The sequence below is a fragment of the Phyllostomus hastatus genome, unplaced genomic scaffold (genome assembly GCF_019186645.2).
Source record: "Phyllostomus hastatus isolate PE091 unplaced genomic scaffold, TTU_PhHast_1.1 phas_contig_81, whole genome shotgun sequence".
Taxonomy (NCBI): Eukaryota; Metazoa; Chordata; class Mammalia; order Chiroptera; family Phyllostomidae; genus Phyllostomus; species Phyllostomus hastatus.
This window is the reverse complement of record NW_025333962.1, coordinates 1,572,430-1,588,486: the sequence shown is the minus strand read 5'-3', so window position 1 is coordinate 1,588,486 and position 16,057 is coordinate 1,572,430. Positions and strand designations below refer to the sequence as shown.

The following is a 16,057-nucleotide window of genomic DNA, read 5'->3' as shown; positions in this document are numbered from 1 at the left end:
CATAGTTATTAGAATATTAGTGACTATATTCCCTGCGCTGTATTTTTACATCCCTGTGGCTATTCTGTGACTACCAATTTGTGCTTCTTCATTCCCTCGCCGTTTCCACCCATCCCCCCAGCCCCTCTCTCCTCTGGCAACCCTCAAAACGACAAGCCACAGGAGAGCATGCACTTACCTGCAGAACCAGAGCCATGCGCTGGCGAAGAGGCTGACAAATACAGAGGGAGGTGAGCCGGTCCCTGCATGGAAGGGCCCTGCGCTGTCCGCTTGGCATCCTGCTTCTTTCCCAAGCCCCGACCAGACCGCCAACCTGTTTGCCACTTCCAAAGCCCTGCGGACGGTTCCTCTCACAGGCTATCCCTCCCGCCACCGTGGAGACCACCAGACACATCGCCCCAAGTCCACCTTTGGAAAGGCGGTCTGTCAGGGCCTTCCGCAGAGGCTGACTTCACCAGACTCCATCTCACGTCACAGGGAGTCTCCGCGAGGCCTGGGGCAGTGCGGTAAGGGCTGCCCCAAGCAGCAGCGGCAGAGCGTGCCTGCGGGGTCGGATCCAGTGGGCCCCTCTCGGGGAGCCATTGCTGGGCTGTAACAGGAGGCCTCTGGGCATGCCTCCTCTGGGATTTGGTGGACCCAAGCGCCCCCTGTTCCTGCTGGGCAGAGCGGGGTAGTTATTTCATGAGCAGGCTGTATTTCCTACAGCTTGGCAGCTCAGCTGTTTGGAGTGTCATCCCCATATACCAAGGTCACAGGTTCAGTCCCCAGTCAGAGCACACACAGGAGTCAACCAATGAATGAATAAATGAGTGGAGCAACAGATCAAGGTTTCTCCCTCCCTTCCTCCCTCTTCCTTTGTCTCTAAAATCAATCAATAAGTTAAGTAATAATAATAATAATAAATTTAAAGATATAATAAGGCAGGTAACATTTTTTATTAGATATATGATCTTCTTGTATTTTGCTTTCTCCTTTCTTGATGTCATTATTCTGATTTAATTTTCCTGCTGATGAGAATAACCTTGAATAATTTCCCCAGAAAGGGCATATTTATGATGAATTTTCTGAGAAATATGTTGGAGGTGTGATTTTCTTTGGTGAATATCCTTATTCTTTTTTTCTGGAAGGCTTTAAGTTTTCCTTTTGGTCATTGTAGCTCAAAATTTCAAGACAATGTTTATATTTATGACTTTAAAAGCTAACTCTGCCTGTTCCATAGCTTGTCATTTTCAACGGGAAAATTGAAGGTTTTTTTCCAGATAAGGGAAGTTTGCATTTATTGTATCTTGTATTATTATTTTTCTACAATTTCTTTTGTTTTGGAGCTATTATTACTTATTCCTTGTTCTCCACATTGCTTTTACTTTCCTAAATTATTGTTTTTTATCTTTTATTGTGTTTGAGGAGTTATTGAGGAGTTATGTATTTATCCAACATGCATTTGAGTATCTTCTCTGTGCCCAAATTTCGATGGTTGGAAACAACAAAGAACACCTTCTTCATGGGACTCAGCTCAATGGGAGGAGATGTCAATAAAGAGAGTGAGTCTGTAATCTATTTGAAGGTGATGAGTCCTAAGAAAGAGACAAATCAGGGAAGGGAAGGAGGACTGGCAGTGGTGGTGGGGACGGTCTGCCATTTTAAATAGGGTATTCTGGGTAGAGCTCCAGAGAAGGTGCGATTTAAGAAAACAAGGTAAGAGAGTGAGATTTGCAGGACCTGGAGGAAGCATGTTCTGGAGGAAAGGAAGGCTCCTGGTGAGCTGGAGGAAGAGCAAGGGAGCTGGGGTGCTGGCTGGTAACTTATCTCCATCCTGCAGGGTTTTCTAGGCCTCAGGAAAGACTTGGAATTTACTCCACCAGACATGGGAATCCATTGTACGGCTTTGAGAAGGAAGAATGAATCAATCTGACTTAGGTTACACAAATCTCTCTGGCTAACCTGTTAGGAATAGATTGTACAGACAGAAGCAGGAGAGCCGATCAGAGCTGCTGCATTAGCAAAAGGTGATGGGCCAGGATCAGGGTGGTAGCAGTAGAAGTTGGTAACAGAGGAATCATAGTGGTTAGTAGAGTTGCCACTAACTGAAATGAGACAGGCTATGCGGGTAAGATCAGGAATTCAGTTTTGGACTTGTTAAGTTTGAGATATCTAACATCCCAAATGGAGATGTGCACTAGCCAGTCGGGTATATGCATCTGCAGTCTGGAAGACAGATTTGGCTGGACCTCTGGGAGGTGTTGGAGTGCAGATAGTGTCATAAGCTGTGAGCCTGGGCAAGTAAATGTACCAGGCGGGATGGGCTAGCGCCTGTCTTGGTGATGAGCAGCTCCCAGGGCCCAGGGACTGGACACACAGATGTTCATTGCTCAGTCACATGAAGTCTGATAGGAATCTGGGCCCATTTCCAGGACATCTGTCTTCCATAGAGTGACTCAGTGACCAGGTTGCTTTGGTTTTTGTTCCTGCATGTCAACTTGAGGATTTCTTCAAAAAGCTACAGCTGGAGGAAGGACAGCTGGAGAGCTATGTGCCAGGCTTTGCTGGGAAGTGACCCACCTCTTGTGCAAGCCCATTGGCCAGAGCCAGGCAAGTGTGGTCTTCCACTTGCTGGGAAGGGGTGGGAGCAGATGTGGATGAGCAAAGTTGCCTAGGGAGACAGATTGGATAGAGGAGAACAGGAGATGATGGAGAAGATGAGGAGTCAGCAAAGGAGACAGAAGGAATGTTCAGGTGGCAGGTGGTCTAGGAGATGGTGTCCAGGAACTGAAGGAGGAAAATGGTGCAGTGGGGAGGGAATGACTTAGATGTGGTGGCGAGAGGGTGACTGAGGACTGGCCCTGGAATCTGAGTGGAAATGATTTATGACTTTGAGGAGAGCAACCTCCCAAGTGAGCTGAAGTGATTTAGAGATGGTGGGTAGGGAGGCACTAGAGACAAGCAGAGACAAAAAACAGGGCAGTACTGACAGAAGTGGGTTCAAGACAAGGGTGTTTTTGTTTGTTCTTTTCAGCTGGGAGAGGGAACAGACGTTTATATGCTGTTGAAGAAGGTCTAGTAGAGTGAAACTGGTGTGGGAGAGAAAGGAGGGTGTTGTTGGCACAGTGTCCTGGACTAGGGGAGGATGGCAGCCTAGGCGGCCATCTCAGAAAGAGGATGGAAGGCAGAGAAGCTGAGGCCACCCTTGGTGGGGTGGGGGGGAGGGGAGAAAGTGTGAAACTGCCTTCTGGAGTGGGGCTGGGGTGGGGTGGCAGATGGATGGACTGACTGACGGACACAGGAAACACAGTGTGACCTGTGCAAGACACATTGCCTCATGGTGAATGGTCAGAAGTGGAAGGGGGACCTGGCAGGTCCATGAGGCTTGTGAGTTTCCCAGAAGCCTCTGCTGGGGAGCTGGGTTTCACCCAGCTGAGTTTTCACCCTAAGAGTTCAAGGCAGCAGTCTGGGGTGTGTGCAAAGGGGTGATGATAATTATGACAATGTCAGTTGTTCTTTTTGCCCTTTTGGATCATGAATTATGTTGCCAGCAGCATCCATTTTATCTTTCAACTACCACTAATGAGTTTTATAGCCTGAATACATGTTTACGTACATAATGTACATGTATAGAATAAATAACTTATAAAAAGAAATAAATGTAATATCATTATAATCATATATTAGACAAATATATAAAATGTATAAATAAGTAAAACTAAGTTAAAAATTATAATAAAATTTAGAAAAATAACTGTAGTGACAATTCTTAAGGAGAGCCAAGAGGGTATTACAAAGAAACAATAAGAATAAACAAAGAAGACAAAATGGAAGTTCCAGCCAAGATGGAGGTGTAGGTAGAAACACTTCACTTCCTCACACAACCAAGAGGAGGGTAACAACTAATCTAAAATCAATAAACAACCAAAATTGCCAGAAAATTAAACTGCATGGAACTCCAACAACCAAGGAATTAAAAAGAAAAATCAACCAGAACAACCAGACTGGTGTGCCAAGACAAAGAAATATGGCCCAAATGAAACAACAGAGCAAAACCTCAGAAAGAGAGCTAAGTGATGAGGAGATAGCCAGCCTATTTGATGGAGAATTTAGAGCACTGGTAATCAAAATGCTCACAGAACTGATTGAGCTTGGTTGAAAAATTAAAGAACAAATGAAAGATACCCAAAATGAAACAAAGCAAAATATTCAGGGAACCAAGAGTGATAAGAAGGAAACCAGGGTTCAAATCAACGATTTGTAACAAAAGGAAGAAATAAACATACAACTGGATCAGAATGAAGAAACAAGAATTCAAAAAAGTGAAGAGAGACTTACAAACCTCAAACAACCTGAAACATTCCAATATCCGAATCATAGGGGTGCCAGAATGAGAACAACAGCAAGAGATTGAAAACTGATCTGAACAAATAATGAAGGAAAACTTCCCCAATCTGGTGAAGGAAATAGACTTACGGGAAGTCCAGGAAGCTCAGAGAGTCCCAAAGAAGTTGGACCCAAAGAGGAACACACCAAGTCATAGCATCATTAAGTTACCCAATATTAAAGACAAAGAGAAAAGCCTAAAAGCAGCAAGAGATAAGGAGAGTTACCTACAAAGGAATTCCCATAAGGCTCTCAGCTGATTTCTCAAAAAACTTGCAGGCAAGAAGGGACTGGAAAGAAATATTCCAAGTTATGAAAGGCAAGGACCTATATCCAAGATGACTCTATCCAGCAAAGCTTTTATTCAGAATGGAAGGGCAAATAAAGTGCTTCCCAGAAAAGGTCAAATTAAAGGAGTTCATCATCACCCAGCCCTTATTATATGAAATGTTAAAGGTACTTATCTAAGAAAAGGAAGATGAAAAATATGAACATTAAAATGACAACAAACTCACAACTATCAACAAATGAACCTAAAAGAAAAGAAAAACAATGAAAACAAAAACTAAGCAGACAACCAAAACAGGAACAGAATCAGAGAAATGGACATCACACAGAGGGAGTTCAGTGGGGAGGGGGAGGGGAGGAATAGGGGGGAAAAGGAACAGGGAAGAAGAAGCATAATTAGTAGGCATAAAATAGACGGGGAGAGTTAAAAAATGGTATAGGAAACAAAGGACTCAAAGAACTTATATGTACAACCCATGAACATGAACTAAGTGGGGGAGGGGGAAGATGCTGGAGGGTTGGGGGGCAAGTGGAGGGGGGATAAAGGGGGAAAAGTGTAATAGCATAATCAATAAAAAATACTTTAAAAAAGAATAAAGGTTTTATTACAAATTTAAATCTGTATCTGTATCTAATTTCTGTGTTCACCTAACGTATCTGTGTCTGTTTATATCTGTATCTGTACCCAGTCTATATGTGCATATCTAATCTCTAGCTCTATCTGACCTCTGAGTATTCTATATCTATATCCAATCTGTATCTGTAATATCTATATTGGTATACTTGTCTCCTTCAGGGTTCTCATCACTCTTACTTTCCTCAATGCTGTCTTTGCTTCCTCTCTGAAGTCTGCCTTTCCAGGAGCCACCAGCTCTGTGGCCACCACCTCCCTCCCTTCAGCCACTGGGTCCTCACAATGGGAGGCATGGCATTGCCTGGGGGTTTCTTGGGAATGCAGATTCCCAGGCTCCACCCAGGACCCCTGCATCAGATCTCTGGGGTGGGGCCCAGGAATGTGCAGCTTCACCAGCTCCCCAGGGACTCTGTTGAGGACCAATGCTTGTATTGCCTATGGCCTTTGCTTTCCCACTCATGCCAGGGACACTGGCCCTGCAGACCTGTGCTAGCCACACTGGGCACTGGGAAGCAAGTTCCTCCTTCTCCCTGGGTTGGGACAAGACAGTGGCTGGCCAGCTGGCCAACGAGGACCTGGGTCCTGATTCTCAGGTTCTCCACCTGTACGTATACTTGGGGTTAAAGTGGCCCCCAAGTGACCATTTCTATTAATGACTATTTCTACCTTCACAATTGTCTCTGTGGACTTTCTCAGGGCTCTGCTCAGCCTAGTGATCTTAGACCCAGAGAGAACACAAGAGACAGCTGTGAATCTAAATCAATTTTAAGAACTATCAGTGGAGGAAAGATGAGTTTGAGAATCAAGATATTTTGATTTGCTTTGGCCGTCAAGAGACAGATCCTGAAGGACTCTGCTGAAACATTTTTCTGCATGAAGAACTGGGGAGAATGGAGGGAATGAGCACCTCGGCTAGGCTGTGTTGGGGGCTGTCTATGGGGCCCCAGGGGTAGAGGTGGGGAAGCAACTGCACGAGCTGGGTCTCCTGAGACAGGCCGAGACACCTCAGGGTACTTGCAGTGGTGACTGAGCACACAGAGGGCTTCCCCTTTCAGCAAGCAGCCATGGCTGCAGGGGCATCAGTGGGTGCTCATGGGCACAGACACCCACCACTGTGCTAGGGCAGGCGACATGGGCATCAGGTGTCAGCTCCCCTGACACCAGACTCCAGCAGAGGAAAGGGGCAAGATGGGCGGGACGAATCCACCTGAGTGTCCCTGGGGCCATTGATGGGGCTCATTTTCCTGCGAGGGACCAGATGATGTTTAGAGAAACTGGAATCAGAAATTAAAATTGAGTGATGAGAGATTGAGTCATGTTTTACAGATGTGATGTTTGAGACTACAGTTCGTACTTGTGTTTTTACTTGAACGCGCAAGTGCCTTGCACAGGGTCTGGCATACAGTCGGTGCCCACTAGGTGCTAGTTCATGTCTTTCCAATTATGCATGTGGACTAAACCTGTGCTTACACATTGGTGGAAAGGGTGGCAGAGCAGAGAGTGACCAGGCAATGCTGTCATGTTATTTTTACTCAAAGATTTGTTTGTCCTTTTACACAATTTTGATCATACCATATATTTATATGGTATAACTTATAGGTAATCATTATAACTTAGAGGTAATCATTACTACAAGATGTTAATTCCTCATTGATCAGAAGACCCAGGTCTGAATCCTGGCCCCACCACTGACTAGTTGTAGACCCTTAATCAAGGGCTCCACCTCCAGAGGCCTCCTTGCAACAGAGGACAATTTTTGAATCATGAAGCTGGTGGGGAAGGTGAATCTCTGGAGGACTTGCACCTGCCTGCTTCTCTGCTGGCAATTTAAGAGATGTTTTCTTAACGGGAAAGATCTTACACAGGGTCAAGCAGGTATGCAGAAGGCAAGTGCAAGTCCTAAACATACACCACACACACATGCACACACCCAGACACACAGTACATCCCACCTGCACACACCCCCAGACATACAAATATGCATGCACCACATATAGTAGAACACATGTGCCACACAACCATTTGCAAACATACCACATATATGCAAGACTTTCACACATTTCCCACCACCCACAAAGACACATGTACCACATGTACACACGATACGCCACATCACACACGAGATGCACATGAACCCCTCCCCCATATTCATGCATATGCCACACACACACACACCCATGTTTGGTGACCAGGAATTGCAATAATTAGAGACACCACTAAGTGGCATCAAGGCACATTTATTTGGAAATTTCACTTGTCTATTTTTATAGAGTTGTGATTATAGTCTGTATCAGTATTTCTCAAAGTGTGGCCAAGACAATTTTCATAATACTAAGATGTCATTTGTCTCTTTTCATTCTTTCTGCCATTATTATACAATGGAATTTTCCAGAGACTGACACAGGTCTGAGAATCTAGCTGTCTTCCACTAACCCTGACGTTAAGGAGATTTGCAAACACACAACAGCACACCCTTCTCCCTGAGTGTTTCAAAGGTATTATTTTTCACTAAAGTGTTATTTATGTTAATATGGAATGGGTTTATTATTCTATTTTAAATTAATAAATACTTTGAAATCTACTCAGTATTAATATCTAATACAGTTAAATTGATAGATGGAACTTACATGGATAAAAGTTTTTTAGGGGCTGTGATAATTTTTTAAGAGTAAGAAGGTGTCCTATGGCACAACTATTTGACAATCACTATTCTGTAGGCAACCACTTGCCCACAGACACGTGCCAAGGTTTTCCTTGTGTTAGACATTTCTAAAGAACAAACATGTGCAGACAAGGGGACTATCACTTGTAATCTTATGCCATCTTTTCTCCCAGCTGTGCTCCTGCACACATTTCTCCATGGCCAGTGTGCTCTGGGGTGAAGAAGGTCAGAGCCCCAGGTTGCCCTAGCCAGCCAGCTGTCTGAGTGCTCTTGCTGTGGAAATGTGAACTTGGTGACTCTGGAGCTTGGTGCTTTCACCCTCTCACACTGCAGCCCAGAGTCCTAGGCAGCCATCTCCCCTGATTCTTCCAGGGCCTTCAGGCAGCCTTCTGTGAGTAACCCCTTGCTCACCTTGTGGGTTATCACTTTGTGGGGCCTGCCTAAGGTTCATCTCCATGTGCCTTTTCCCACCCCCTGCAGCCCTCAGCCCTCCTGTCTTTGCCCCTTGTCCCATGTTAGGTGGCCCTGTCCTTGAGCCTCCCTGCTCCTGCACTCTCACTATCCTCTGCTTGCCCTATTCACCTCGATCAGGGGTTTTGCCCCAACCTGCCACCCCACGGGCACCATTTTCAGGCTCTGTGTGGGCCCCCATGGTATCCATGTCCTTAGTCCGTGTGGTGGGCCAGCTCTGTGGCCATGGCCCAGGACCCCAAGCATCCCTGTCCTATGAGAGAACTGAGAAACCCCTGCCTGGCCCACATCCACCTCTCAGAGGGGATGGATCCAGGGACTGCAGAGTTCCAGGAGACCCTTGGTGAACCAATTCGAGAAAGATGGTGCTTGAGCAAGGCAGGCAGAGCAGGAGGGCCCTGGGGTTCTGGGCTGGGCTGCTCCTGGGGGCTTAGGTTGCTTACCTGCTGCTCAGCCCTCCAGCACACGCCCTGTGCTTCCCTGCCCACCTGCCTTCCTTGGTCTCCTTCTTACCCTCTCTCTAGTAAACAGGCTGAGTGTGACTGTGAGTGCAGCTGAAGTTCCAGCCTGGGTCCTGCTGGGTCTTTGGAGCTGTGCCCCTCACCCCCACCCCCGTGGGCCTCTCTGGCCTCCAGCTTTGTCAGGACCCTTACTCAATGCCACACGGACACATTGTGAAACTGAGGTACAGTTCAGTCAGATGCACAGATATTAAGGGTATAGGTCAATTATTTGTGACAAATATCTATATATCTATGTAGCCAACACACCAATCAAAATATAGGATATTGTCCTCTTTCTAGAAAATCTCTGCTGGTCCCATTCCAGTCTGTCTACCCCTCCTTCCCTCTGTCCCCACTCCCCAAGCAGCCACTCTTCTGATTTCAGTTTTGAAGGATTAGGGTTCTTTTCCTTCCTGGTCTTGAACTTCACACTGGGGTACCATTAAGTATGTACTCCATTGAATCTGGTTCCTTTAGCTCAAGACACTGTTTTTGAGGTTCTTCCTTGTTTTTGCACACATTAGCAAACCACTCCTTTTTGTAATTGTTGAATAGTGTTCCACAGTGTATCTGCTCCACAGCTGTTTACCTGCTTTCTCGGTAAGAAGCACTGGAGTTGTTTCCAATTTTGCTATTACAAATAAAGTTACAATCGATGGATGTTCTTATACGGGGACTTGTGTGGACACGGTTTCATTTCTTTTGAGTCAATACCCGTGGAGTTGCTCGGTCACAGGTCAGGAAAACATTTAACAAGAAACTGCCAGACAATTGTCCACGATGCTTATATTGATTTCCACTGCCGCCGACAGCATGTGCGCGCTCCACCTGCCCTGCAGCTGAGCAGACACTTGGTCTTGTCAGTATCCAATGTGAGCATCTCAGTGAGTGAGTGTGCAGCACTACCTTGTTGTTTTGATTTATACATGTTTACTTTTATACTTATTCACTTTTTTTATTACTAATGCATTGAAACTGTGCCTTATTGTAAGAAGGCCTTTAGTCAGTTAATTTGTGTTTGGTTCTTTCTACATAGCCTTATATCACAATCTGTTTGGGAAGTGTTTATAAATGATTATGTACTTAAATTCTTAAATGGCTACATAACCTTCTGGGACATGAGTGAACCATGTTCTTTTGGCCCTTTCTGGCAGATAGCCTGGAGGTGAGGCCCAGGGGCTTGTGGCCAGGGGTCTGGTGTGCAGCAAAGGTGACTCGGTCTCTCTGGGCCTGTGCAGACCCTCACAAGGGTGTGAGCACTGAGTCAGAAGTGCACATGAGAACCCAAAAGGAGTTAGTGCCAGTAAATGCTACTTTCTCTGATAAGCCACCAGGCCATGGTGCCTAGAGCCCTTCCCCACCCAGAGTTACCCTTTAGGGTCACTACTCAGAAGTGAAATAACTGGGTCAGAGGATACAAGCATTTTTAAGACTTTTGACAGCTATCCCCAAACTGCTCTCTAAAAATCACCCATATCTCCTCCATCCCCCTACTGGTAGCATCTGAGAATGCTCTGGTCCCCATACCTCTCTTGGAAAGCAGTGACTTTTTGCCAGAGGGGAATGTTCCTCTATTGCAAGAGAAGCCATGACCAGGCACTGACTCAGGAATCCTTCCTCACACCTGGTGCAGTGACACCTGCCCCTCCCAGGGTCAGGTATCTATTGCCTTTGTCACGATACATAACAAACCATCCCCATATGTTGGTGACATTTATTTTTCTAGTCACTGTTTGCAGATTGGCAGATGTGGCTTCACTGCATGCATCCTGGGACTCTCGTCTGCCTCCTGGGCTGAGCAGGGTCATGCTCATCTCTGGACGATGGCAGGGGCCTGAGAGAGGGCACAACTGACACTCAAATATGTTATAAGTGTTTGCTGTGTCCTACTAGCAGTGCATTGTCCAAGCCTCAGGCCAGGGGTGGGAAAGTGCACACCAGCCACTATGAGGCTGTGACCAGGGTGTGGGTGCAGGACAGGTGCAGACCCAGGGCCAGTGTTCCAGCTGCTGCTGCTGCTTCCTGTTGTCATAAGTTTAAGAAAGTTTTTTTTTTAATTTGAGGGATCAAGGAGCTATTAATAATATACATAAGATAACACTATAGTATGTACATGTATTAGTAATTCCTTTTTAAAAAATGTAACTAATTTTTAAAAAGATTTTGTTTATTTTATTACTTTTTAGAGAGGGGGAAGGGAGGGAGAAAGAGAGGGAAACATCAGTGTGTGGTTGCCCCTCATGTGCCCCTCACCGGGGACCTGGCCCACAACCCAGGCATGTGCCCTGACTGGGAATCAAACCAGCAACCGTTTGGTTTTCAGACCTGTGCTCAATCTACTGAGCTACACCAGCCAGGGCAAGTAATTCTTATATTTCATCGTTCAGCAACCCAGCCCCCTCTTTAAGAGAGCCCGTCAGGATATCCCCACTTCTGTCTAGTTCCTGATGGCATGTGGCCTCACTTTTCCAGGCAGTGCTCACTGCAGGATCCAATTTACTAAAACCGATACATGATCGCTTAAACGACTCACTTCCACGTGCTCTCCCCCCACCCCTGCCCTTGAATGAGTTCAAAGACTCAAAACCTATAAACACTTTTTCTTCAATTACAGTTGACATTTAATATTATTTTATATTAATTTCAGGTGTATAAAATAGTGGTTAAACATTTATATAACTTACAAAGTGATTCCCCCATAAGAGTAGTCCCCACCTGGCACCACACTGTTATTACAAGGTTACTGACTGGATTCCCTGTGCTGCATTTTATATCGCTGTGACTGTTTTGTAACTACCAATCTGTCCTTCTCAATCCTTTTACCCTCTTCATCAAGGCTCCCATCTCCCCTCCCATCGGGCAACCATCAAAATGTCCTCTGTATCTATGAGTCTGTTTCTGTTGTGTTTGTACATTTCTTTAATTCTTTCGATTCCACATATAAGTGAGATCACATGGTATTTTTCTTTTTCTGTTTGACTTATTTCACTTGGCCTAGTACCCTCTAGGTCCATCCATGCTGTCACAAATGGTAAGATTTCATTCTTTTTGCAGCCGAGTAAGTATTTCAGTGTATATATAAACATTTTTTATTTTTATTTTTGATAGTCATTGAGTTTTATATTTTTAAGTGACTAAATCTAATGAAATAAAAAAAACCAGGTTTACTAAAGAGGTCTGAAAGACAATAAAGGGTCAAACTATACAGCTAAAGAAGGAGGTCCCCCTTCCTCCACACCCAAGCTCCACAGCCCCCAGGAAGACCCAGGGCAAGCACAGGGCACTGGAAACTCATGTATGCTCCAAATCCAAACTACACACTTTTGTTTTTGTTCTCCTCTTAAAGGTTATTAAAGAGTCAACCACAGGAGTCAGAGGGGTCTGCCCGTGCTCTGTGGCAGGTGCATCAAGCTAGGCCAGCATCAAGCTTGGGCCCAGCATCCCTCAGTTTTGACCATATCTGCCTGTGTGGCTCACTCCTGCACTATGATTCTTGGCATGCACTTATCCAGGTATGCGAGTCTGCACAAACAAGTTTTCCGGGGTGCCCCCAAGGAGACTGTGGTGCTGGCTTCCCGGCGGGAGCCCCATGATGTATGGCCCGGTTCTGGCATGCAGCCCTTGGGCTGAAGCCTGCTCCCCGTCTGGAACCAGGTCTGGCTGGGAGAACACCTAGAGTCTGCTGCCGAGCTTACCTTGTGGTTTCTGTTTCTGTTTAGTTTATTTTACTATTTCAGGAAATAATTCACAAAAGACTTTGTCTCTTAAATTAAATGCTAAACTGTGTACAGCCAGCTATATTTTCATGAAGCTCAAAGACTCTACACTGGCCAGGATGGGGCCCTTCTCCACCGTGAAGCTCAGGAGCCCAATCAGGGTGGTAGAGTCCTTCTGGACCAGGCCAGGTTCCATGTGTGCAGGTGGAAATCTGCAATAGAAAGGAAGACACAGCCTCATATTTCCCTTAAATTTTTCACTGGGGGTCATCCTATAAATATCAGGAGGTTTAAAAGGAAATTCTCCAGGAAAAATGAGTTTTCCATGGTAATAGTCACCTTCATAAGGAGTCATCTCAGGGCCTCAGACCACATATTGCCATCCAAGAACATTGGGAAGAGGGGCTTGGTACAGATGCAAGGCTCTGGGTCTTTGGGATACAAAGGCAGTCCTGTTTCCATTGCTGGGCTACTGCTATTGCTCATCTTTGCCATCCCATGTATGTGCCACCACCACACTTGGGCTCACTGTGGTCTTGAAGGAGAGTCTGCCATCCCAGACTGAGCTCGCAGCACCGCCACCTCAGCTTCCAAGACACCCACATCGTCTTTATCCACTCGAGAATCACTGGGCACTTTAGTTACTTCCATCTCTTGGCTACTGTAAATACTACAGGTTCGATGTGCACCTCACAAGGATGTATACTCTGCTTCTTTGGAATTGTAAATGCTTATTAACTTTAAAAAGCAAAACTCCTTTACAAGTCGAGTTATTCAGTAAAGCAGTACAGTTTATGAAAAATCCTAAAGTAAGTGGTTTCCAGAGTGTGGCAGCCCTACAGTGGCCAGCAGCATGTGCACATGGAGCGCCCAGCTCCCCCACCTCACTGAGCTCATTGGCCATTTTAATTACAGATTGAAATTTGCCTTTCTTTTTAAACCCTAATGCATCAATCCTAAGTTTTTATTCCATTTTCCTCTCCACTATTTATTGTGTTCTGTATCTTGTAATTTCTTGGATTCTTTGGGGAAGTTTATAGGAGGGGTGAGCCTATGCATGCTTAAAAATGTCTTTATTTTGCACCCACGCTAGAATGCTAGTTTGGCTAGGTATTGGATTCTAGGTTTAAAATAATTTTTTCCTTCAGAACATTAGAAGAATTGCTGAAATATCTTTTAGCATTCAGCATTGGTGATAGAAAAGTCTCTTGTCAAGCTGGTTTTCCTTCCATTGTGATAACCTAATTTCTCTCTTTGGAAGCTAGTAATATTTCTGTTTCATCCTTGATATTCCAAAATTTTACCACAAAGTGTCTAGAGTTTTAAATTATATTTTATTTTTATTCACTCTGCTTAGTATTCAGTGAACTCTATCAGTCTGAAGACTGTTATTTTTCTTTAGCTCTGGAATTCCCACCCACCATCCCATGATTTATTTGAGTATGTATTTATGTATTAAGTTTACTTATTTAATCCTCACCTGAGAACATGCTCATTGATTTTAGAGAAAGGGGATGGGAGCAATAGAGAGAGGGAGAGAAACATCAATGCAAGAGAGAAATATTGACTGGTTGCCTTTCATGAATGTCCCTACCTGACACTGAACCCACAACTTAGACATGTGCCCTGACCAGGAATCAAACCTATGAACTTTTGGTTTACAGAACAATGCTCCAACCAACTAAGCCACACTGGCCACAGCTCTTTGAGTACTTCTTCACTCCCATTTTATCTATTTTCTGTTTTTAGGACCCATATTAGACAGATGTCGAAATTTCTGGGTTTATCCTCCACATCTCATTACCTTTAACCCACATTTTTAATTAGTTTGTCTTTCCACACTGAGCATTAGGCGAATTCTTTGTTTTGATCTTCCAGTTACTAATTTCCCTTTAGCTGTGACTGTTTTGGTATTTATCCATCTATTGAGATTTTGAAGTTAATCTTCAGATTTTACTATTTGCAATTACTTTTTTATAGATGAATTATCTTCTCTCATCTCTCACAAGATGGAAATTATAGCTTTTATAATGACTACTTTGTTTTTTTCTCTTGGTTTCCTTTTGTTGGCCTTCTCCTTTATTTGATGTCTTTTTATAGTGATCTTGGTTTTTCTCAAATGTTCCAGGATTCTTGGCCTTTTGTCCATCTCTATATCTAAGTATTTCTATTAACTCTCATTTTTGATGTGTCATGCCTCCCACTGATGACTCTTGGAGTGCGGTGAGCTCTATACTTGAGAGATGGATAAGTTCCCTGTCCTTCCTAGGACCCTGGGGTATGTATGTATGGCATTGCTGCTGGACCAGGTATCCATGTGCTTGGATTTAACTGGGGACAAAAACTGTGGTCCAGGAATGGTGATCTTCCTGATTTCACCACACTATTATGGAATTATTTTCTCTTTTCTTTCCCATTTCTTCTTCTTCTAATTAAAGAACTCTTTTTTGTCACTTATGGGATTTTGGTTAGGAGGGAGGTCAAATGGGGGTGCTTGGTCCTCCATCTGGCTCTAATCAGCATTTTTAGCAAAGCAACCAAGTTTGGAAGTTTAAAACTAACGACATTAAGGCTGAGAGATTTCTTAATGTAAATATATTTTAGCAGAGTTAATGAAGACTTGGAGTGCTTACAAAGTTGGATGTATTACATGTGTGACAAATTATATATAAAGCAGATTTCATTTCCTTTTTTTAATCAGCAAAGAAAAAATGTCAAGAAAACCACATCTTTTATATTTTAGCTGCACATTCTAAAGGATAATGCACATTTAAACATTTTCATTATTTGCTGTTAAAATGAATAAAGCTTTACAATAAAATCCCCCAAAGTCTAAAGTTCAAGTTCAAGCCAGCCAGTAGCCCCTCATTGAGACATGGTCCAGGCTTTGCCAAAGAGGCCTTTGGTCCCTAGCTGCTGCTGTTGGCAACCACAGTGCAGTTTCTCCACCCCGCCCTCTGCACCAACCCCCCTCCCCATCTCCTGTCACTATGGTGATGCTCACTAAGTAAAGTGAACAGTCCCAGTAGTGTGCACTGGCGCCTTCATTGGCATTTTATCAGTGGCTGTCAGTTTCCACACAACAACAGCAATCTAATCAATACATATTTGTTGAATGCCTACTATGCGCTTGGTCCTAGAGCCACAAAGGTCAATAGGAGGAGATGCTTTCTCTCAAGGAAGCTTCCCACAGGGGAGAAAAGGCACACACAGGGACTCCATGGATCAAAGTGAAGCCCAGTTTTCCATGTTGTTGTGGTTACTGAATTTAAAAATGTTTTATGTTTGTGTGGGCATAATCCTTTTAAAAATGATGTTTAATTTTTCAAGTGGAAGATACATTCACTCTTTTTTTCCCTCCTTCATCTAGCTAACCACTTCTGTTAGGTTCTTGTCTCTCCTTCTAGTGTTTCCTTAT

General features: G+C 44.3%; 1 pseudogene; it reads right to left on the bottom strand.

The window, feature by feature from the left end:
* Positions 1–12,427: 12,427 nt before the first annotated feature.
* Positions 12,428–13,125, bottom strand: LOC123826546 (annotated as a pseudogene).
* Positions 13,126–16,057: the final 2,932 nt, after the last annotated feature.